At 38.4% G+C, this 25997-nt stretch overlaps 1 pseudogene; it reads left to right on the top strand.

The window, feature by feature from the left end:
* Window positions 1-23020: 23020 nt before the first annotated feature.
* LOC114026027 lies at window positions 23021-23556 on the top strand (annotated as a pseudogene).
* The last annotated feature ends 2441 nt before the right edge of the window (window positions 23557-25997 follow it).

The raw sequence follows: 25997 nt of genomic DNA, 5'->3' as shown, positions 1-25997 counted from the left end.
GAGATTGATCCCAAGGATATGAGAAGGTAGCTTCATTACAAAGGTGAGAGACTACGGACATGGAACACCGCATTTAATTAAATTAATTTATCTTTTTCAATATGTTGGTTAGTTTTATCGAATGTCTTATTCCTCCACCCCCCCCCATTTAAAAAATTCTTTGTTATAAGGAGTGCTCTGGGAGGTAAAAGGGGAGGGAGAAGGGAAAAGATACATTGGGGAAGGAAGGTGATGTAAAAACAAAAGATACCAATAAAATTTACTATTTAAAAAAACATTCATGGAAAGAGGCACTGGAGGGACTCGGGAATTATTATAAGGAACTGAAAACATTGTCCTTCTTGGTCCTGATCTCATTCCCTCATAGGGACTGATATTATTAGAGACTTCCTCTCCACACGACCCTCCTGATCATCTCTGTTATCTGTGGAGGTGACTTCTGTCTCCATACGCTTGTGGCTTGCCATGATTGGCTACAGAATCAGGCCTTTATCACCATGTAACTCAATCAAGTGAAGGCTGCTGCCACTGAGAGTGAGGAGATGCCACTGTCACCAATGCTACTATCCTGGTCTTTGCACTAGCCACAGCCCTAACCACAGTCCCCACAGGCATTGGTCTGGAAGCCTCCTCACCCCCAGGCACTCCTTACAATGGGATGGATGACATTACCATCATCACCACTTTGTGTCACCACATAATCCAGGCTGGGAAGATGGAAAGCCACTGAGAAAAGGGGAGGTGGCACCACCATTTTGATCTCGTCTATAGCCCTGGCCCTCACTGTCATTGTTCCCCTTACACCACATTTCATCTCCCATCTCCATGCCTCTGCATAGGCTGTCCCTTGTGCCTGGAACATGCTTCCTGCTCATATCCACCTTTTAGAATCCCTAGTTCCATCAAGCCTCAGCTCAAATATACTACCTTGCAAGTGCCTTCCTTGATGCCTCCAGTTATGAGCACTCTCCCTATCACTAAAATTACCTTATATTTCCTTTGAATATAAGCTCTATTTCCTTATCTGTGTACATGTTGCCCCCTCCCCAAACTGTTGAGGGACTGATTATTTTTATTTTCATATTAGTATCACTAGCCCCTAGCAGAATGCTTTACTTGATACACAGTAGGTAATATATGCTTATTGAATTTAACTGAAATTAAGTTAAGACTGAATTTCAGTCACAGAGAATGAAGCAGCTCTTCCTTTTCTGAGGCTCATCTCTTCACTTGTGTCATTGACACTAGCCATTTCCAGACCTCTCCAGGATCTCATTCCATCAAACACTTCCTGTTTCTCACCTCCAACCTTTCTTACCTAGCTATTCTTTCCCTACAATTTACAAGTATTCTCAGTTCTCCTCTAATCTTGACAAAAACCTTCACTTAAGATGTCATTCTTTCAAGTTCTATATCACTATCTCCCCCCGCCATTTTTACTACTGAGCATCTAGACTTGCTGCCTCTAATTTACCATGGCTCACTTCTTAAATCCTTACACAATCTCTCTTTGACCCCACTACTCAAATAAAACTGCTTTCACAAAAAATACCAACAATATCAATGGCTAAGACCACCAGCCTTTTCTAAACCATCTTCCTTGACCATTCTGAAGTTTTTAGCGCTGTTGTCTAACCATTTTCCTAGATATTTTCTCCTCCCTTGGCTCCTGCAGCACTGGTTTTTCCTGCTTCTTTTCCTACCCATGTTAATATTCCTTCTCAATCATCATCCATCTCCTAACCAACAAGAAATGAGTAGCACCCAAGGTTCCATCTCGTACCCTCTTCTATTCTCTCTTTATACTCTTTTCCTTTGTGATCTCATAAGCTCCCATATTTCAATGATCATCTCTATGCATGGGACTCTCAAATCTACATATCCATTCCTGATGCCTCTCCTGAACTACAAATTTCCCTCTTCAATCCATACTTAGTAAAGCTTCCAAAATAATCTTATAAGATATAGGTTTGATTTCATCATTCCATTGTCCCCATTGTAAATTTAAAGTTCCACAAAGAAAGGTAATATTTCATTTTGTCTTTGTACCCACAGCACCTAGCACACAACAGACAAATTAACACGTCTGATGAAAGATTGAATGTATTATAATATCCTCACAGTATACCATACAGCCCAAATTCCTGCTGTTGTAAACCATGGAAATTAGAAGGCAGCACAGTGTAGTCCCAGGTTGAGATTCAGGAAAACCTGGATTCAAATCTCTCCTTACTTAGCTCTATCACCATCTGTGTGCCTCAGACTCCTTATCTGTAAGATAAGGAGAATCACAGGACTCACGACACTTATCTCGAAGGATTACTGTGATGTTCAAATCAGATTATTAATATTAAATGTTTTGAAAACCTGAAAGAATTATACAAATGCCAGTGACAAATATAGGGCAGAACCTCAAGAGGAAGGGCATCTCATTCATGATACATTTTAATATATTGCATTATATTCAAATAACCCCAGAAATACATCTGGGCATTTTCCCATATCTTTGATACTTTGAGTGATCTATGATATCACCAGGGTAGATTATCCCACCCTTGGTAGAGATCACAACCCATCTATGTCTTTTAATTCCGGGCAATCCTTGCCCACATCCTCCCACAAATCCTCAACAGAAGGTCTATTCATTGTTCCAGAAGTCTTCATTGAGGGTTTTTTAATATCTCTTGGACATTAATACAAGAGTCAGTCAACTAATATATATTATGCATCTATTATGTGCCAGGCACTGTGCTAAGGGGAACTTTATAATACTTCACTACATCAGTGTCATAAAATGTCACTGATATGGGGGCTCCCTTCAGTGGTATAGACCGCCATATTGTCTTGTTCTATATGACTTATGATTCTTGTTCATGTCCCCCATAAAGGTTGAATAAGAGGGTCTACCCAATGGTGTGGGTACTTTCCTCTAGTTCTTTTAACATTGAATGGCTACTATTGCAACATTCAGGCATCTGTTATCCTTTATTCTGGCTACATAAGTGCTCCATCTCCTGATTCTAAGTATTTTCAGTAGCCGTTCCCCATGCCTGGAATTCTTTCTCTCTTCATTTCCACCTCCTCTTGGCTTTTCTGCTTCCTTCAATTCTCAGATAAAATTCCATCTTCTACAAGAAGCCCTTCTCAATCCCTCTTAATTCTAGAGTGCCTTCCTTCTGTTTATTATTTCCAATTTATACTGTATGTAGTTTGTCCATAGTAGTTTGCATGCTGTCTCATCCATTAGACTTTGAACTCCTTGAGAGAAAGGACTGTCTTTTGCCTTTTTGGTAGCCCTAGAACTCAGCACAGTTCTTGAGATAGAGTAGATGCTTAATAAATGTTTAATTATTAACTTACCAACCGGTCCAACTCCTTTTCTCATCACTTATTTCCCAGAAGACAACCTTGATGCTATTTCTTTTGTGTGTGTGTGTGTGTGTGTGTGTGTTTGCTTTTTTTTTTTTGGTGAGGCAATCAGGGTTAAGTGACTTGCCCAGGGTCACACAGCTAGTAAGTGACAAGTGTCTGAGGCCGAATTTGAACTTAGGTCCTCCTGACTCCAAGGCTGGAGCTCTATCCACTGTGCCACCTAGCTGCCCCGATGCTATTTCTTGCATGCAAATTACCCTGGTAAAATGTTACAACTTCTGATTCAATAGAGATTGTTGTGTTCTTGTAGGCAAGTCACATTACCAGGAAATTGGTATCATTAAAAAGTGTGGTTTTCTGTCAGGAAAAAGCCTGGGGTCATTGAGAATGTCATTTAATTTCCCAAATGCAATCCATCCTCCTTTTTTTTTTTTAATTTCCATTCAATTCTGTCCAGCTCATTATCCATCTCCAATGTGTAAGAGGTATCAGCTGATGGATTGGCTCAATATACTGTCCATCTAATTTCATATCCTACTATAAATAATAGGTATTTTAAAACTATTTAGTTTTTTCTATTTAGATTGTTACATTTAACTCTTTTAATCTGGTTATGGATTTCACTGAAGAAAGTCCTTTGGTATGTGGTCCTTGATGCAATCAGCAAATGTCATCCTCAAACTGTAATTGGACCTCTTCACTACCTCTAGGAAATCCCTCTTCCATTTGGATTCTGAGCATTACATCCTCGATGACAGTTACAAACATAATTAACAATCACATGCTTGATGTAAACAATCAGGTTTTAATGAGCATTATCTATTCTCTCCCTTTTTGGGAAGAGAAACTCTAATCAAATCACCAAACAAAAAACTTTTATAAAATCTGTTTCTGGATTGGTTTTCAAAGTTATGGAAGATCTAAGCTGGCTTGTTTGCTTTCTCAATTTTATTTTTCTCACTTTTTAACTTTCCTCAAGATTTAAGGAACAACAAATGACTTTGTTTCCCCAAACAACGTGAAAAAGTGAAAATGCCTATTGAGATATTAAACACAGAGGAGGAAACAGAAAATGCAGGATCACTTTATGACCCCTGTTCTCTTAACTGTTATTTCCTCTCTTCACCTCTCTCACATTTTAAAGAAGGGGTGGAGAGGGGAAGAGAAGTAAAGGGAGGGGGAGGAAGAACCAAAAGTTATGACCAAAGCATTTGTCCTAATTTCAGTTTTATCTTTTGGGTGGCTGGATTTCATTACTATCTTTATAAACAAAAACTAATAAGTCAAGTAAGTATTAAGACTTTTCAGAAGTCCCCTTAAGTGATTGCAGATGTTTCAACAAACACAATACTTGTACAAAAAAGGAAAAGGAAAGATGGCTATTAGTTTGTTAGTTTCCCTTTGCTATATTCAATTATTTTTTACATTTTTTTTTCTATTACTATTCCTCTGGGGATTTCAGAGTGCCTTGAAAAAAATTATTCAACTATACAATGTGAACATGACCATCTCCATCTTGTATGTGGATCTAACTATATTCTGACAGAGTTAGAGGCAGACAATATATAAAATCATATTTTAGTTTCATAATTCCAACACAATTTGGAACAAAATGGAAGAATGCACAGATTTTTCCGTAATTCTAGTTTCAACTTCCACATATCTTATGGGACGCCACATTCAAGACAAGTATTTTTAAAATGTTGAGGAACTGAGATATAGAAATAAGCCTGTGAAATGGGCTGTTCTTCATATCTGAGATCCAGTTTATGAAAACTAACAAAAAAGCATTTTCACTTCCCCTGTTCCATTTGAACACTGTACTTGGAATCAGAAAAGCCCTGGGTTTGAATCCTGCCTGCAATACTTACCAGCTGTGTGGCCATGGGTAAGTCATCTAACTTCTCTGAGTCTGAGAGCTGACTTTTACGTACACAAAATCTATAAAATGGGGATGACAATGGGATTCTCATGAGGTTAAAAAAAAAAGATAATGTGTGTCTGGTGCTGTGTAAACCCTGAAATACTATATAAAAATCAGCTATTAATACTGTTGTTATCATAGTCCCCTTACCCCATTTTCTTTAAACATATATAGGAGGGCATTCAAATCATCTTCCTTAAACAGTTTCTAGAGCTTGATGTTCTTCAATACTATTAAAAGAATCAATCAGCACATCCAAATCATGGTAAGATTCTGTCACAATGAGAACCAAAGTAATTCTAATAGACTGTCATCAATGGTGTGGTAGAAGATGGGGAAATGGATGATTACCTCTCCTCCCTGTATTATTTGAGCAATGTTTGAGTACCACGCCATTCAACAAAATAACAGTAATAGGCAAAATGGAATTTTTCTTGGCTCCTGTTACATTTAAATCATATTAATTGGGATATAAAATCAAGGATGGGGAGAAGGGATAGGGGATAAAAGGGAGAAAGGGCCAGGAAAATAAGTATAGGTAGGAAGGAAGGGAGAGAAAAAAGGAAGAAAAGAAGGAAAAAAGGAAAGAAAGAAGGAAAGAAACAAGTCTTACAGAGATTGAATATGATGCGCTTGCTCTTCCTGTTCATGAAAATCTGTGTCTAGTCATTGGAGGGACTGAGTAATACAATGTGAAAGACCTGCCTGCAACACATACTGGTCATATGACAATTGACAAATCAGTGCCTAAGGATATTCTATGAGTCTATAAACATTAGTAAAGGGAGTTCCCACACAAATAAAATCACAAGTCCAGAACAAGATAAACAAAATCTTCTATTAGTATGTGCTTATATTCCCTCTACTTAGTGGTAGATGGTAGTGGAGAATTCTGTCCATCCTCCTCTCTATCTCCTGGCTTCTTTCAAGTCTCAGCTAAAATCCTATCTTCTGCAATAAGCCTTTTTTTGATTCTCCTTAATACTAGTGCTTTCCCTCTGCGATTATCTCCAATTGATCCTGTATATACTTTGTTTGTATTGATCCTGTATATATTTTGTTTGTACATAGTTATTTGTGGGTCGCCTCCCTCATTAGGCTGTGAGCTCCTTGAGGGCAGGGACTATTTTTGCCTTTCTTTGTGTCCCCACTGCTTAGCACAAATGTCTTTCAAATAATACTAGTGAGAAGGACAACCATCCGATTGTTGACTTGACTTGGTAAAAAAGATTAGATAAGATCTAATTTTCAAGAATCTGGGCACCCTAGTGACCTTTAAAAAACAACAACAATAACAACTCTTTCAAGGCTTGTGTGATTTGCCTTAAGATTTTAAGAAAATTAAAAAGATGTTCTTTCTCTTCCTCCCACTCCCTCCCTCTTCCTCCTGTTTTGTTGATTGTCTAGACTTAAGAAAATAATGGAGAAAATGTTAATAATGTGGATTATATGTAAAAGTATATCGGGGTGTTTTCAGAGAGTTGATTGTTAAACATTTACCAGCACAGCCCTGCCTGCACTGTCCACTTTCATTGTCTCTCTGAGGCATGTGTACATAAGAGTCAGCTCTATGGGTTGTTCATGTTCCTGTGCATCAGAGTTTGGACAATAAGTTCATGCACTTAGTTTTTCATTTGAGGATAGTTCAGACGAACACATCTTGGAAAACTCTACAAGGTACTCGAGTTTGATGCAAGCAGCACAACATCATTTGGAATCAAGAACATCTGGAGGACCTCACCCTCTAAGGAATTCTTCCATTTAGACTCTGTGCTAGATAACCTGACATTAAAATCTTCAGGAACGCTTGTAGTTATAGAGCATCTATCATAATGTGGACCCTAAAAAGAGAACAAATTTGTATACACATGATGTCAGGATAACAAATGATTGAGTGATATCCACTCTTCAGCTAAATCACTTGTTTCATTTATGTCAATCCAATTGAATTGTTGTTTCTATCAGTGAATCAAAAATGCCAAGCAAGCAAAAAAATTCAGCTCCCTTTTATTTGCTAACCAATATTTTCTACCATGGAGACAAATATGTCCAACTTATAAAATTGGTAAGTTAGGTTCAATGTATCTCTTTCCTCTGTTGAATAGTACAATTTTCTCATTTCATTTTTATAATCTGTTCATGGTGACTGTAAGATATTATTTAGCACTACATGAGAAGCAGCGCTTCCTATGTCAGATAAAACCAATTATGTTTCCTCAGCTGCCATACAAAGTTTAATGAGACTTCCATTATGCTTTATCCCCGAAAGAAAGAAAGTAGAACTTTCCACTAGTAGCAAGCTTTGCAGTTCAGGTTACATCTAATCTGTCAAAGCAAAGGGCAATGAAAGGCACCAATAACTCTAGTGTCTCAAAGGGAATATTAAACTAATGTTTCCCATGCCTTTGATAAAATGAAATAGATCAAACTAATTTACATAAAATGGAGAAAGAAACACACCTAGTTTTCAAAGTTGCACATTTCTGCCATAAAATTGCCTAATAACTTTAAAAGGCAAAGTAAACACACACTCGGGGAAAGTCCCATAAAAACTAATGCTTCCTTTCAGGCAAATTTCTTTGGAAAGTAAGGCAAATAACTTTCCCCTGGGAAATCATACATATCTTCAAGTTCTGAGGTTTAACACCTCTGCCTTCTCTAATTCAACCCTAATTGAAGCACCTAGTAATAATGCTACACAATAATCACTTCATCAGGAGAGAAGCTTTATCTAAAGCATATAACTGCTTTGGAAAGAGGCTGGATTCTTTGTTTTTCTCTTCCACTCTTCCTCCCAGGACAAAGCAGTAAAATCTATACCAACCCCCTTATTCTAGGCAACATCATGTAATGAAAAAAAGGGACTGGATGCAGAAGACCTAGGTTATAATCCTGACATGATAACTTTTTGCCTCTCATTTTGGGAAAGTCGCTCAATTTCCCAGTGCTTTTCTTTCCTCATCTGTATAATGGGGACAATGATGCATCATCCCCTATCTACTTGAAGGAGTTGTTGTGAAGATCAGGTGAGAAAATATATGTGAAAACTCTTGGAAAGCTTTAAAATTCTACACAAACATAGTTTATTATTCATCATCTTTCCATTAAAACAAAATATCAGCTTTAAAAATGGAGCTAGTTTGGAGATTTTATCATTTGATGCTATTACATTACTGTGAAGAATACTGATGTTGTTAATATCCCCTATTTCCAGAAGGAAAAAAAAAGCATCCCAAGACACAATCATAGAAGCATCAAGCAGTAATAGACCTCAAAAGCTAGTTTAGTTTTCAAGCCCCCTGGAAGTACTGCAACAAACTGCATGTCAGAATAAAAATAGATTAGGAACAAAACCTAACAGGATTATAAATCAGGTACCAAACTGTAAGGCCGTTAAGTTTATTCCACTGGACAAAGATAGCAAAACTGTAGTGTGAAATCTTAGTAACTCCAAAGCCCAAGTCAGGGACTACTTCTAGTTTTCCCATAAAGATATATGCTGTATAAAGCACAACAGGAAATTTTAATCAAGAATTTTCTTCCCCACTCCAATAAACCTTTAAAGAATCTTTAAAGAATCCACAAAATTTATGCACAAGTCCACAGATCACATGGTTTCAATATTCTATCTGCTTTTCTTTTTCTCTAAGCAGTCTCCCTTCTCTGCATTATCCTACAAAAAAAGAGTTACCATTCTGTGTTTGGGACATCACAGTATGCAACCATGGAAATAACTTTGATGTCACCATTTCGGCATCCAAATTGCCATATTGGGTTAGATGGAAGGAACTAGGTTTTGACATGGCATACAAGGATCAACTGAAAGAATCAGTGGTTTTTAGACTGGAGAAGACTAAGGGTGACCAAATAGCTGTCATCAGTGTTTGAAGGACTGTCACATGAGAAAGGGACTGGATGAGTGGCCAAGTGGCACAGTGAATCGAATCTCAGACCCAGACTCAGGGTGACCTGATTTCAAATATTACTTTAGACACGTATTGGCTGTGTAATCCTGGCTAAGTCATTTCTGCCTCAGTTTCCTAATGTGTAAAATAGGAATCCTAATACCATATACCTCCCAGGGTTGTTGTGAAGATCAAAAAGAGAAAATGCTTCTAAAGTGATTTGCAAACTTTGAAGTACAATGTTAGCATTATTATTATTGGATTTGTTTTGTCCTCAAAAGGCAAAAGTAGATGGCATGGATAGAAGTTACAGAGAAGCAGTTTTGGTTCATACATGAAAAAAGCTTTCTACAACTTTTTTATTTTTATAGCTTATTAAGAGTAGAATAGACTGCCTCGGTAGATACTAAGTTCTCTATCACTGAAAGTATTCAGACAAAGGCTGAAGGACCACTTGACAGAAATACTGTAGATGGGATTCATCCTTAGTTCCAGGCTGCTTTTATATAAAGGGGTTTTAACTTGAGTCTGTTTTGAGAAATTTTGTTTTTAACTTCAATATTTGTATTTCAATATAGCTGGTTTCCTTTGTAATCCCATGTAATTTATATTACCTAATTTAAAAAAAAATTATTCTGAGAAAAGAGGCCCATAGGCTTTCCCAGACTGCCGAAAGGGTTTGTTACACAAAATAAGGTTCCAAACTATTGCCCTAGGTGCTCTCCGAGATCTTTTCCAACTCTTATGAGTGATTGATTCTAACAAGATGAAAAATATCCAAAGAATTGCTAGGTTAAAAAAAAATCTAAAGACAATCATTCCTCCCCTCCCCTCCCCCCATACTTTAAAACTCTGTCTATAGAAGTCAAGTTTGTATTATTTGACCAAACATATAATGGGCTTTGCTTTTTTCCTCCTTACATTCTCTATCATGTTTCCAAATAGAATGGACTGAGCAAGTCAATGATTTATGTTGAGTGATTTTTGTTCCCCCAGCTCAAGTGGTTAACTGATACACAATCACCTCTAGTTCTGTCTCTGCTTCCGCTTTCACAATATTTCTATTAATATTTTTATCTGGCCCAAAACTACTCTAAAATTCTACGCCCTGTCCTTGCCTTGCCTACCATCACATCTGGACTTCAACTTGTCCTGTCTCAGATCTAACTGGTGAGATCAGGTGTAAATTCCTCTTGGTAACAGTTTTAGGCTGAGATAGTAAAAACATAATAGCATTTTAAAGAGGAGTAACACTAATTTGCCTGTTATGCTCTTATTTCCCATGTAAATTCAAGTGCGAGAACAATTCTTTTTTAAATCATATCATAAGCAGGTAGGTACTTAACATATCATTTAAAAGGAATTTATGAAACATTTGTTGCATGTGTACCAGAGGCACAGAAAGATGTACATTAAACAGAAAAAACTATTTCTGTCCTCTAAGAAACAGTCTTTTTTATACCCAAGGATCCTCTGTATTTTTAAGCTGCTACTGAATCCACTTCTTTAATAGATGAATCAGAATAGGATTTTGTTTAAAAATTTTAGTCCTAATCTTATTCCTAGTAAGAAAACTTTCCTTCAGTTTATTTGATTTGAAGCCCTAAGTTCCTCAGTATGCCATCTGTAAAATGGGAATAATGCTTCTTATCCCCTCATTGTCAGGGTTTGGAAGCTGGTGGAATAATGTTTGTAGAGTAGCTTCAGGATAAAAGGGTCTGTGATTTCATCAGCCCTCTCTCCACCAATATAGACCACTATAGCTGACCTCGATGTACATGTATAGAATGTATGCTGTGCACCTGCCCATTCTCTCTGAACATATATAACTTCGGAAGAGAAGTCTTAGTGCATATAAAGACCACAGGGACCTAATCTTGGACAGACAGAGAGGTGAAGTGGTTTACCCAGGGCATACTGCTTCTATTAGAGGCAGAAAACGAATCTAGATTTTCTTCATTGGAAGTCCAATATCCTTACATGATACAATGCTGCCTCTATAATTTTAATTTAATGTAGCATAAGACCAAGAACCAGAAAACATTGATTCTTCTCCTCCCTAGCCATGTGACCTTGAACAAGTCCCTTAACAAGTATCAGTTTTCTTTTCTGTAAAATGAGAACAATATCTGCCTTGCCTAGCTCACAATATAAATGTAAAGATCATATGAAATAAAATGTGAAAGCACTTCACAAATTAAAATACATAATTCAAATGTGTACTTGTAATAAAGTACTTTAATTCAAATAATAATGGTAGTGGTAACAATAATCTCTAAATTTTAAAAGAATGTGAAACCTTTTAGACTTTAAGTATTCTACTCACAATATTTTATCACATTAGGTAGTTCTAAATGAATTTATGAATGAGAATATCATATACATTTCAAATCCAAATTTTAGATCACACACAAAAATTGCATATTGAAAAAAATGGTGGGTGGAAAATTTACAATTGTATTTTCTAAAAGTCTTTTCAAGGACTTGTTAATAACCAAGAAGTATACCCACAGGATAAAAATTGGTTTCTATTAGATTGCCTAAAAGATGACTACAAATCAAGAAGCAGAAAAATAGTCAACAAAGATGGATCCAAAATACCATTTTTCGCATTAGACAAGAGATTATTTTAATCCTGCATGAGTTTTTGATAACTAAAACAATATGTCACCAATAACAAGAAAAGCTCAAACAGAAAAAAGTATGCTCCTAAAGCTGTTTTCCATTGTCATAGGATAGTCTACCCAGAATTCTCCAAATGTTCCTAGCTGAAGATGACATTTTGTTGATTGCATCAAGCCCTATAATATTTTAGGACCCCCTCAATGAGATCTTCAGTCACTCAAGAGATTGACCTAACAAATCACAGAGGAAAAACAAAATGGATAAAGAATGCAAGCATTCAGTAGACAGGGTAGTCACTCAATTAGTCCATCAATGCATATACTGTGTAGGGATAGAGAAAGACAATAAAGATGAATCAGTAATTGGATATGAAGAGGGAAGTAAATTGTACTGGAGAAATGGAACACCCTTTCAATGATCCTAGTAGTCCTCTGACACCAAAAAACAACTTTTTAACATCAATTTTTTCCTAGTGATGTCATTTGACTGCAGATCATAGAATATTCATATTTTAAAAGAATCAACATTGTGATTAACTGAATAGGCAACAGCACAATCCATGGGAATTGGGGGTGGGGGGAGTGGGAGTAAATAAGCTCCAGCATATTACATCAACAATGATTCTTGCATAAAAGTCATTTAAAAAAAAACTGATAACAGTTTCTTCACTGGGAATTCTCCCTATAATTGAAATTATAGGTCCAGTTAAAAGAAAAAAAAATTTAACCCTTAGATTTTTCAATAGATATGTGATCACATTGATTTGACAAATTTTTCCATTAATGGAGATTATTGAATATTGAGGCACAATTCAAATTCAGGTCTTCTATACTAGTGGTATCAAGGGGAGCAAGTCACTTAATTACTCTCAGCTTTGGTTTCCTCATCCATAAAATGGAGATAATAGTAGCATTGAGGAGTAAATGATATTTGTAGAGTGATTTGCAAATATAAGTGTAACTTTTACATTATTATTATTAATTCTTTGGAGACTATAATATGGGTAACCATGGCTTGCAGCCATACTGTATCACTGAAAGAATATTTTATGCAAACTATGCCAAACAAATAGATAAATGGCAAAGAAAGTGAGCCAATCATGGACCAAGAACAGAGCAAGGACATGGACGGCCCAAGTACTATGACAATATCTATGAAATATTAAAAGTCTTAGAGAAAAGCCTCCAAAGTTTGAGCAACTGATTTGTAAAGCCTCCATGGGAGGATATGGACAGAAATTACACAGGATGGGTAGGCATGGGTGGTTGTGATCTTCTCTGGTAAAGGTAGTAAGGTAGCATAGTAGGTAGAGAGTTGGACCTGGAATCAGGACAGATTGCAATTCAAATAGTGCCTCAGTAATTTACCATCTGACCCTGGGCAGGTCACTCACCTCCTCTTAACCTAAGCATACTTCTCTGTAAAATGGGGATAACAATAGTACCTAACTCACAATATTGTGAAGATCAAATGAGATAGCACGTGTGAACCACATTACTAGCTATTATCATTAGAAGGCCATTGTTACTGTTGTGAGTCATTTCAGTTGTGTCCAATTCTTCATGAACCCTTTAGGGTTTTCTTGGCAAAGATACTAGAGTAGTTTGCCATTTCCTTCTCCAGATTATTTACAGATGAGGAAACTGAGGCAAACAGGGGTAAGTGACTTGCCCAGAGTCACATAGCCAATAAGTGTTGGGGCAGATTTGAACTCAGGAAGATAAGTCTTCCTCACTCCAGGTCCTGTACTCTATGCACTGTACCACTTAGCTGCCCCATTATTAGAGAGAGCCCCTACGAATGTCATGAGTGGATAAATTCTCATGCTATTGTGCAGAGCAAAACGTGGGTAAACAAATTTTTCATGAAGCCGAGAAATGCTTTTGCTGTTATTTACTATTTGCTAAAATATTAACAGAAATGAGTTGACTGAAGACATCTCTCTTTCAAGGTTAACGCGTCAGGACTTTTTTTTTTCTGCTATGACTCTTTACTGTGAGCTGACTAAAAATAATTATCTTTTGAAAGAGACTGATAGAGGAGCAGTAAGGGAATTAAACTGCTGTGGCAAGAGAACAAATAATGTTCTAATTAACCCTTCAAAGAAGAAGTGGGCTACATACATAATGCCAGAAGTATCATTCTAACAAATAAAGAGAAGGGGAAAAGTTAGGCATACTGTGATTGATCAGAATGAAAGTACAAAATAATACTTGCTGAAAGAACATGTTATAGAGAAAAGGGGTGACCAATTTTGCTTTCTGTGTTTGGCAGCTGATCGAGCTGAATAGAAGTCCTATTGTCCATGAAACATCTGAAGATCTGAAAACCAGGTCATCTGCATGTCAGGCATTTAGACAGTTAAATATAAAATCCAAATTGGATACAGGTAAAACTTCCCAGAAGCAAAGAGTGGGCACTAAATATTATATGTATTTGTATATGTGTGTGTATGCATGTACACACATATACACATACATGCATGCACATATGTGCATATATACACATACAAACACATACATCACACACACACACACACACACACACACACAGAGTTGGCGCAGTGGATAGTGTGCCTGGCCTGCAGTCAGGAAGAATCATCTTTCTGAGTCCAAATCTGGCATCAGATATTTAACTAGATATGTGACCCTGGACAAGTCATTTAATCCTGTTTGCTTCAGTTTCCTCATCTGTAAAATGAGCTGGAGAAGGGAATGGCAAACCACTCCAGTATCTTTGTCAAGAAAACCCCAAATGAGGTCATGAAGAGTCGGACATGACTGAAAAATGACTAAACAACTGAACACATCCACACATTTGTATATACAAACTCTCTTTACCACTTCTAAGCAAAAATGATGCCTAGGAACATTAAAATCCTACCATGTTACTAATTCTGTGCTAGAGATTTTACCACTGGCATATCTTTTGAACTTAACCATTCTCAAATCATTCACTGACCACACTAGAGAGAAGGGCGTTAGGAAATCATGTCTCTCACTTCCCAAAAAGAACAAGATTTAAGCTGCAGAGTACCAGTAAGAGTGGAACTCTTACCACATATGAAAACACAAGATCATCTTTTTTTATGGCTGTTGTTAAATATATAGAGCACTTAAAAGACAGGGAGATAAACAGAAAGATCCCTACTCTTTAAGGGCTGACTTGCACAGAAGCTCACTGAAGAGAGTTTATTAATTCACATACAGTAGTTGTCGTTTAACATAGAAAAAGGAAAACCTATCTGGAGATATCAAATAATGGCATGAGCTATTTCTTGAGCACTTGAAATGTCAGTGTGTAACTTATTTTTCAATTTAAGCTCTGTTCTTCCAATTTGTTTTGCTTAATCTCCATGTGTTCCCACCATGTTGAAAGGTCTGACAACCAGCAACAAGAATACAAAAGTAGCCCCCATCAAACCTCTTCCCTCCCTTCCTCCCTCTTCCTTCTCAATTACTTCAGACGCATTTTAATGGTTAAATTGAGATATCAGTCTGAATAAAATTTTAATAGAAAAGATTCTTTTTTACACACTCTTCAGGTAAGTGATGCCTGAAAACACTGCTTTCTAACATAACAAAAGGAATGTTGTGTAATTATGACTAAGTTTGGGCTCACAGAAGAAATGAGAAAATGTAACTCTCTCCTTTCTTTGCAGGAGTGGGAGACTATGTCAGTCAACCAGCATTTATTATTAGGATATGCCAGGCACCATGCGAGGTGCTAAGGACACACAAACAAGACAAAAGACAGTTTTCCCAGTCGAAGGGGATTCAAGTACTCAGACATTGCACAAACACTTTCAGATTCAGTTTATGTGTTGGTTAGTTTTGCTGAAGGGCTCCCCCTTCCCTCCCACCTCTCTTTCGGATTCTTTGTTACAAGGGATAGCTCACTGGGGAAGAGAGTGGAAAGGAATATACTATATTCAGAAATTATATAAAAATGCTATCAATACAAATTTAAAATTGTTTAAAAATATTGCTTTCTTTCTGAAAAGAGGATACACTCTTTCCATTGAAGAATGCTACCTAGAAATTTATAACTGTGGGGAGGAAGGCCGGGGGTGGGGAGGAAAGCTCTAGTTTTAGTACTAAATTTGGTCTTGTAAAAGGAGGAACTGTACAAGGCCATATTGATGCTTTTTTATTTTTGGCCTGCTTGCACACGTTATGATTTCCTACCACTTAACTGATAAAAAGGAACTGAAATCAATTACCCTTTTAATTTAGGGCCAGCCTCTTCTCTTGCTCAATGGCCCATGGAATTGGTCCAAGGAGAGAGGAAAAAGAAGAAGGGGGCAACCAATCTAACACCAAAATCTGTTAAGAGTTCTCAAATTTGGTGCAACATCTGAGACTCTATGACCCAAAGAATGCAATGGACCTAAGAAAGGTACTAGCACAGTATTAGCCTTAGGGACTCTTCCTTAACTGATCTGAGTACATGCACACTTCTATACTGATGTGCACAAACACACCCCGTGCTAGGAAAAGGATGTTGGTTGGCAAAAGAGATTTTGGCAGAATGAGAATGATGACAGCAATTGTGTTTATGGGCAAGCTTTTCCCAAAAAAGCTCCACATTCAATGGGAAGGGGGAAATGACTATGCAACAGCATCTAATGAAAGTTGTGCTTCATGCAGGCTGTATAAAGGCTTGAACCAATAAAGAAAATAATTGAGAAGCAAAGGGTGGAATGCATATCATTATAACAAATAACAACAAGAAAAAAAGATGGAAACAATGAATCACTATGCTTTGCAAAGTCAAGTAACATCCTCAATTATAGAATTAATTCCTGGCAGGGGGTTAAACTATCATTATTATAGAATCAGACACTAACTGGCATGCAGATTTTATAGTTTGGGACCCTCACTGTTTCCTAACCTTACAATGGCATCAGAGATATGATTTGTTCAGTGTTGTCTTCTATTTCACAGAATTGTAGAGCTAGAGATGGAAAGGACCTTAAAGTCCATATAATCCAACCTCCTCATTTCACAGATGGGAAAACTAATACCCAAAGGGATTAATTAATTGCTCAAAGTCATACAGGCAGCAAGAAACAAGATTAGGATTTGAACAAAGGTCCTATGACTCAATTCTACTGTCCTTTGCATCAAGGTGTATTTTAAAGCATACCCTCTTACCCAGGTATAAATTCAAAATGGTCCATTAACCTAAACAATGCTATTAATATTATCTTACCATGTCACATTAAATGAGACTGATAATATGACCAAAATTAACAAGCACAAGGTTTTCCGCTCTCAGTAAGTTACTTTTCCCAAAAAAAGGTCTTCCTTGGTCATGTTTCACCTTTAAAAGAAAGGTGTTTACTGAGTATCTAGTATGCATGAAGCTGCAATAAGTGTCTATGGGGAATATGAATATTGCACTCTGTAGAGTGTCCCATTATCCAGAGTTCTAAAGTACTACTTTACTTAGGGAAAGGAAACAAATCTACACCAACTTGTCATCTGGGCATGTTATGCTTTCTCTCATCTTCAGATCACTGACCACTGGCTTGTCACCAAAAGATTAAGTACACAGTGTTCACAAAAGCCTACCTGTGGCCCATTTCAGGCCATGAGTTTGAGGTTTGGAGCACCAACTCAAAGCTCTAATCACCACTAATGCACCACAGGGTGCGTTAGAGATCCTCCACAGACTCCTCGTGATATCAAGAAAAAATTGCTACCAATCAGTTATCAAAAGTGAAATGGGTTGGGGCAGCTAGGTGGTGCAGAGGAGAGAGCACCGGCCCTAGAGTCAGGAGGACCTGAGTTCAAATCTGGCCTCAGACACATAACACTTACTAGCTATGTGACCCTGGGCAAGTCACTTAACCCCATTACCTAGCAAAAAAAAAAAGTGGAATGGGCTATCAAGAGGTGGTGGGTTCCCTCTCCTTTAAATTTGGAGGTCTTGTAGCAGAGGCTGGATAGGCATCTGTTGGCAATGTTACTGTGAATATTTCTTTGGGGGTATGGTTTAGACTAAATGGGTACAGAGGTCCCTCATAGCTGTCACAGAATCAGAATTTTAAGCATTGGGAGGGAACCTCAAGGACACTCAAATTATGTAATTCTGTGACTTGAAAGAGAGGAAGGGTTTTAATAAAAAGAGAAAAAGGAATTATATTTCATAAGGAAAGAAGAGCATGAGCAGAGAGAGGTACAAAGGTGGGAAAACACATGAGATGGTTGGAGAATAGAAAGCAGCTAGGTGTTGAGTCTAAGTGAAATAATGTAGTCGGAAATAAGTCTGAACAGGTGGATTCACAGACTTTTAAACTTGATAAGTCTTCTTCTCCAATACCTCCTCCACACAGCTATCAAAATAATTTCCCTATGTCTTAAGTCTACGTTACTTTCCTGCCTCAAATACTTCCAACAGCTCCCCAGTGTCTCTAGAATAAAATCCGAACTCCTCACACAAGCATTTAAGATAACCCACCTCCCCAGCCTTATTTCACATTATTATTTCCCTTTCATAAATGCTACCATCTGGTCAAACTGGTTTTGTAGTTGTGCGCAGAACTCTTCACTAAATCTCCCTTCTTTTTACTAATGCACCAGTAGTCATCCTACACTCCTGGAAAAATACTCTGTCCTTGTCTCTGCCCGTCAGAATCCTTGTCTCCTTTCAGAGCTTAGCCATGGTTCCACTTCCTCTGTGAATCCTAAACTCTATCACTCCCAGTTGTTAATGTTCTCTCCCTGCTTAAATTACAAGAATTGCAGATTCATATCTCCTTTCCCCAGGTAGGCTGTAACCTCCTTGAAGGCAGAGAGTATTTTGATTTTTGTCTTTGAATCTCTGGAATCTTGTATGAGGCCTCATACCCAGTAGCTACTTATTAAATCTTTGTTGAATTATTATGCTGAATTATTATATTAGAAGGTCATTGTAAGTGTTCTTTGTACTTTGTACTCCCCAGTGCCTAGCACAAAGTGGAAATGTCCATTGGTGGACAAAGTACTTGAACAAAGCAAACTGGAACTGAGGAGAAGGGGTGAAACTGGAGATTCTGATTTGGAAATAATTTGCAAATAGCTGAAAATGAAAACTTGTGAATGGAGCCATTTCTGCCCTTGTGAGGCTAGATATACCTGTAAGGCAGTGAACAAATGAGGACAGGCACTCCCCCCCAGGCCTGACTGCTCACCAGGATTTAAAGGTAGACATCTGTGGCATCAATAGATAATGAGAGGTGTAGACAATAAGGATTCCATTGACTGTTGGAATTTCGGCTGTGACCTTGGCTGTCATTAGCAAATAAGGGAAGCTGACATACTAGTACACTCCCACTTGTCTGATTCTCAAGCACATTCCTGTCTCCAGTTCTTCCCTCCTTGTCCCAGCCTGCAAAGAGAGGAGAGTATGACAGCCGCACGTACTTTGGGCTGCTAAAGCATCCAAGAAAGTTCCTGAAAGAATCCCTTTACTGCAAAGGAGTATGGGACCACATATCAGTTGTTCCCCCTCCTTGACTAATTTCATTATGGTAAATGTCTGAATTGTGAACCTTCTCTATAGAGTGGGTTATCCTTTCACCTGAATGTGAACTAGCTGGCAGCAGCCCAATTTCCCTTCATCAAGTGAAAGCTTAGTAGAGTTGACAGTTATATATGTAACAGGCACCATTCTGGGCTGCTCCATTTCAGTGTTTACTGAGAGGAAAGATACTCTTCCTCAGTCACTAGACTCTGACAGCTAGAAGGATGCCGAGAAACAACATCAAGGAGTACTGTGATGAAGAGGCCTCAGGTTCAGGAGATCTGAGTTCAAATCCAGACACTGACAATGGGCTAGTCATTTAATTCAATTCAATTCAACCAATGTTTTAAGTGTCTGCTATTGTGCAAAGGCCTGTGTCAGGCACCAGGGACCAAGACAAACAGGAAACAGTCCCCATCTTCTAGGATCTTCGATTCTACTGGGATAGGGATTGTATAGAAAGTAATAGAAAGTATTGTCAAAAGGAGGAGAATACTGACAACAGGAAAGAGAACAGGGGAAAGGTCTCACACAAGAGATGGCCCCTGGACTGTCAGCTAAGAGGTGAATATGAGAAATGTACATTCATGACATGGTGAAACACTTGTGGAATGATAGACAGGAATGTCTTAAATAGGAAATTACTAGTAAATTAGTCACAAAGAGTGTGTGTAGGGGAGTAGTGGTGTAATAGATAGAATGCTGGACTTGGAGTTGAAAGATCTGAATTCAAATCCTGTCCCTGACACTTACTAGCTGTGTGCTGTGTCAGAACTGTGATCCAGAATGAGTCACTTAATACCTCTGGGCTTCACTTGTAAAATGGGGGGGTTAGACTTAAAGACTATCCCTGATAGCGCTAACTCTATGACTCTCTCTCTCTCTCTCTCTCTTACATATATGTGTATATATATATACATATATATACTTTTCCCTATTAATTCACCATGCTTCTAATCCATTTTTAGAAAATGTATATTACACTCTAAATAAGGATTCTTATCTTGAATGGGAAAAATTATATCTTTATTTCAATAGAATTGATTTCCTTTCTAATCCTATGAATTTTATTTTATGCATTTAAAAACATAATTCTGAGAAGGAATTCATAGGAATTTATCACACTGCAAAAAGGATCCATGATCAAAAAAAAATATTAAGAACCCATATTATAGAGTAAATCAGACCCCTTCCTTCCCAATACTCCAAGAAATCAACTGCATAAACCACAACAAAAACCCCAACAAGCAGGGGAAAAAAACAATTAGCAAAAGTGTGTATAACCCTTCAGACCTTTGTCATCATGTATATGAACCATAAGTCATTGGTCAAAACTAAAAATCCTCTTTGGAAAAGATTTGGAAAACTACACGTAACTTCAATACTTGAAAGCTCTGGGTTCTTGTTGGTGTGGGCCTCCCTATCCACCAGAATGTCTGGCAAGCCTATCCAATCTTAGCTAGTTTGCTTCATCACTTGGTATGTCCTCAAAGTCCATCTACCTTGACGGGACCTGCCAAACCCTGGGCTCTGCTGGCATAACCTCAGAGAAGCCAGAGTCATTTCTATGCCATGATGAGATACTTGGAGGAGGCTTTCAGAAAAGATTTGGAAGCTAGAGTTCCCACTAGTCTGGAAAGGAAATGCCAACTACTAAACATCCACCCTGAATTAGTAGATTTAATGCATTTAAATGTAAAAGATATTAAACTAAATCACTTGAAGATTCCTTTTATAAGATTTTTAAAAAACTATAATACTATATTATCTATCATCTTCCATAAAATGAACAAGACTTGCCTCGAACCCTGTCACCCTCACCAAGTCTCCCACTGGAATTCAACTGAAAGTCCGCTGACAATAAAAGAATCAAAGTTCTCTAAATGGAGAAAGGGCTGGAGAAGAGAATCAAGGAAAAGGAAGGAGAGAAAAAAATGAAAATATACAGACTTTGGATTAAAAAAAAAACACCTAGGTGCCAATAGCAGCTATCCCAGTGCTCAGCCCTGTTGTTTTCAGGGAAGAGCCTATCAAGTATTATCCTACCCAATGACCTTTTTAGGTCCTCCTTATTAATACAATGAAAATAGGATTTACAGGTCAAATCTTGCTGAGCAATTCTGTCATTTTCAGTCTAGGAGACACTGAGGAAGTCAATGAACCTCAATGAGCCTGGCTTTTTCTCTACAATTGATACTGGCCATTTCTACCTCAGAGCTTGGTTTTTGCAATAGTGGACTGGAGCCAGCTCAGACATATTCTGCTGCTTGTTAAATTTTCAGTATGAGCATTCCCACCCAGGAAATCAAGATTTGATTGATTGTTTTGTTGACTGTCTAGACCAGGGATTGGCAAACTATGGCCTGTGAGGCTCTCTGAGCTAAGAATGGTTTTTACATTTTTAAAACACAATAAAACATTATTTTAAAAAACACAAAATTTAAAAATAGAAAAATCATTCACAAGCCCTAATAAAACAGGCAAGAGACAGATCTGGCCCCTGATAATCCCAGTCTAGACTTAAGAAAGTGATGGAGAAAAAGTTAATGATGCAGATTAAATGTAAAAGTGTTATCTAGCATGTTTTTTTTTAAAAGAGCCAGTTGTAGGGGTGGAGCCAAGATGGCAGAGTGAAAGCAGTGACTTGATTGAGCTCTCCCCCAAACCCCTCCAAATACCTGTAAAAAAATGTCTCTAAACAAATTCTAAAGCAGCAGAACCCACAAAAAGGCAGAGTGAAACAAATTTCCAGCCCAAGACAACCTGGATGGTTGATCTGAAAAGTATATTGCGCCAGGTGGGGAGAAGAGCACAGTGCAGCACGGGCATGCAGGCCACAGCAACCCTGGAGCAGGCCTCAGAGAACTGAATCGCGGGCAGTTGTGGTGGTTTCCAGACTTCTCAACCCCTGAATGCCAAAGACAACTTAGAAGGTCAGTGGAAAAAGTCTGTAACTGAGTGAGAGGTAGAAGCTAGATCTCAACCACTCCTCGCCCCGTGCCTGGGCAGAGGCTGCCTCCTGAGCTTCCAGCCCACCGACTGAGGGGGAAATCCAGTTGCTGATCAGAGGGGGATTGCAGGGATCTCTTTGCCAGTGCTGCGGTAGGAATCTTTTGCTCTGCCCATGCTTGGATCTGGGTCACAGTTCTGAGGGGTGGTCCTGGGGCAAGAAGGAGCACTGGCATGGTGCAGCTTGTTGTGGTGGTGGAGAGGAAACACCTGGCCCCTTATCATACCACCTTGGAAGAACTGAAAATTTACAGGTCCCTAGAAGTACCTCGGAAAACAGTATAAACCCCCTGAAGTGTGGGACAGTACATTCTCCACATTGGAAGCAGACTCTTACCTTAACAAAGAGTTTAAAACTCAAGTAATTGGCTAGAATCATGAATAAGCAGTGCAAAAAGAGTCAGACTATATTATCTCACTTTGGTGACAAAGAAGATCAAAACATACAACCAGAAGAAGACAACAAAGTCAAAGCTCCTACATCCAAAGCCTCCAAGAAAAATATGAACGAGTCCCAGGCCTAGGAAGAGCTCAAAAGGGATTCTGAGAAGCAAGTAAGAGACGTAGAGAAAAAACTGAGAGTGATGCAAGAAAATCATGAAAAACAAGTCAATAGTTTCCCAGGCAGTTGTGAAGTATATAAGAGGCGGGGGGCAGACTGTCCTGCTAGGCAAAGATGCCGTTCTCCAAGAGCTGGGTGTGTCGGAAGACATAAATGCCGCAGCGGCCCTTCCAGAAGTTGTGCCTGTACCAGGAGCTGAAGCTGATCAGCAAGTACAGGTTCCGCAACAAGCGCAAGGTGTGGCGAGTCAAGTTCACGCCGGCCAAGATCCGCAAAGCAGCCCGGGAACTACTCATGCTGGATGAGAAGGCCCCGCGGGGGCTCTTTGAAGGCAATGCCCTGCTGCGGCGTCTGGTGCGTATTGGCGTCCTGGACGAGGGCAAGATGAAGCTGGACTACATCCTGGGTCTGAAGATCAAGGACTTCCTGGAGCGGCGCCTGCAGACGCAGGTCTTCAAGCTGGACCTGGTCAAGTCCATACACCACGTGCGCGTGCTCATCCGCCAGAGGCACATCAGAGTCCAAAAGCAGGTGGTGAACATCCCCTGCGCTCACCCTACAGGGGCAGCCAGGCCGGCAGGGTCAAGAGGAAGAACACCAAGAAGGACCAGGGAGGGGCGGGCACTGGTGATGATGAGGAGGAAAATTAAATGCACTGTCCCTTCCTGCCCCCCCCAAATTGGAATAAAGCTCTTTAACTTGTGAAAAAAAAAGAAAGAAAAACAAGTCAATAGCTTGCTAAAGGAGACCCAAAAAAATACTGAAGAAAATAACACCTTAACGAATAGCCTAACCCAAATGGCAAAAGAGGTCCAAAAAGCCAATGAGGAGAAGAATGCCCTAAAAAGCAAAATTGGACAAATGGAAAATGAAGTCCAAAAGATTACTGAAGAAAATACTTCCTTAAAAATCTGAATAGAACAATTGGAAGCTAGTGACTTTATGAGAAATCAAGACACTGTGAAACAAATCCAAAAAAATGAAAAATTAGAAAACAATGTGAAATATCTCATTGGAAAAACAACTGACCTGGAAAATCAATCCAGGAAAGATAATTTAAAAATTATTGGACTATCTGAAAGCCATGATCAAAAAAAGGGCCTAGACATCATCTTTCAAGAAATGATCAAGGAAAACTGCCCTGATATTTTAGAACCAGAGGACAAAATAGAAATTGAAAGAATCCACCAATCTCCTCCTGAAAGAGATCCCCAAAGAAAAATTCCTAGGAATATTGTAGCCAAATGCCAGAGTTCTCAGGTCAAGGAGGAAATATTACAAGCAGCCAGAAAGAAACAATTCAAGTATTGTGGAAATACAATCAGGATAACACAAGATTTAGCAGCTTCTACATTAAGGGACTGCTAGGCATGGAATATAATATTCCGGAGGGCAAAGGAGATAGGACTACAACCAAGAATCACCTACCCAGCAAAACTGAGTATAATCCTTCAGGGGAAAAAATGGTCATTCAGTGAAATAGAGGACTTTAAAGCATTCTTGATGAAAAGACCAGAGCTGAATTGACTTTCAAATACAAGACTCAAGTGGAACATGAAGACATAAACAGGAAAGAGAAATCATAACAGACTTATTAAGGCTGAACTGTTTACATTCCTGTATGGAAAGATGATATTTGTAACTCATGAGACCTTTGTCAGTATTAGGGTAGTTGGAGGGAAAAAATTATATGCATGTATATATAAATAGATAGATAGATAGATAGATAGAGGGCACAGGGTGAGTTGATCTGGAGAATAAAATTAAGGGGTGAGAGAGAATTATAGTAGGAGAAGAAGAAAAGGAGAGGTACAATGGGGTAAATTTTCTCACAAAAAAACAGAAAAGAAAAGGCTCTTACAGTACAGGGGAAACAGCGGAAGGTGAGAGGGAATGAGTGAATCTTATTCTCATAGGATTTGACTTAAGGAGTGAATAACATACACACTCAATTGGGTATGGAAATCTATCTTACCCTACAGGAAAATGGGGGGGGGGGAGGATTCAAGGGAGTAGGGGGATGATAGAGAGGAGTGCAGATTGAGAAAGTGGGTAATCAGAAACAAATACTTCTGAGGAGGGACAGGGTCAAAAGAAAGAATAGAATAAATGGGGGGGCAGGATAGGATTAAGGGAAATAGTGTTAGTTTTTCACAGCATGTCTACTATGGAAGTGTTTTGCATAACTGCACATGAATAACCTATATTGAGTTACTTGCTTTTTCAATGAAGGTGGGTGGGGAGGGAAGAAGTGAGAAAATTTGGAACCCAAAGTTTTAAAAACACATGTTTAAAAAAAATGCTTTCACATGCAACTGGGAAATAAGAAATACAGGAAATGGGGTACAGAAATCTATCCTGTCCTACAGGAAAATAGAAGGGGAAGGGGATAAGAGAAGGGGAGGAGAGATAGAAGGGAAGGCAGACTAGGGGAAGGGGTATTCAGAATGCATGCCAGCTTGGGATGGGGGGAGGGGTGAGATGGGGTGAAAATTTGGAACTCAAAATCTTGTGGAAGTACATGTTGAAAACTAAAAATAAATAAATTTATTTTTAAAAAATGAAAGAAAGAAAAAAGGGGAAAAAAATAAAAGAGCCGGTTGTTAAATATTTACCAGCACGCCCCTAGATTTAAGAGTAAAAGTTGGGGATGTCTATGAAAGTAGTTGATAACTTTAAATTGTTATGTAAATATAAGTTATTTGTAAATGCCATACCTGGCCATTAGACTTTGTACTTCCTAGGACAATGCAGCCTCAGCCTCACCCTAGTCTTTTTCAGCCTTGTAGCCCAAAACATACCCTTTCCATCCTCCACTGGCTTTCTAACAGTCTTGCTTTTATATAGTATACCAAGGGCTTAGCACAGTGCCTGTCATAGAGTAATTAATAAATGTTTTCTCATTCATGTTATTTTCAACTTATCCCCAAGCACATCAAGCAAAGGATGCAACTCAGTGTAGTAAAATGAAAAGGACATAGACTCTGTAGTCAGGACCTGCGTTCAAATCACACTTCTGATGCTTACTACCTGTATGACCATGGGTAAGCAACTTAATCTCTCTGGTCCTCAGTTTGCTCATCTATAAAAT

The sequence above is a fragment of the Vombatus ursinus genome, unplaced genomic scaffold (genome assembly GCF_900497805.2).
Source record: "Vombatus ursinus unplaced genomic scaffold, bare-nosed wombat genome assembly UNPS02014832.1, whole genome shotgun sequence".
NCBI classification, from domain to species: Eukaryota; Metazoa; Chordata; class Mammalia; order Diprotodontia; family Vombatidae; genus Vombatus; species Vombatus ursinus.
The sequence above is the reverse complement of the archived record's forward strand: the minus strand, read 5'-3'. Positions and strand labels throughout refer to the sequence as shown.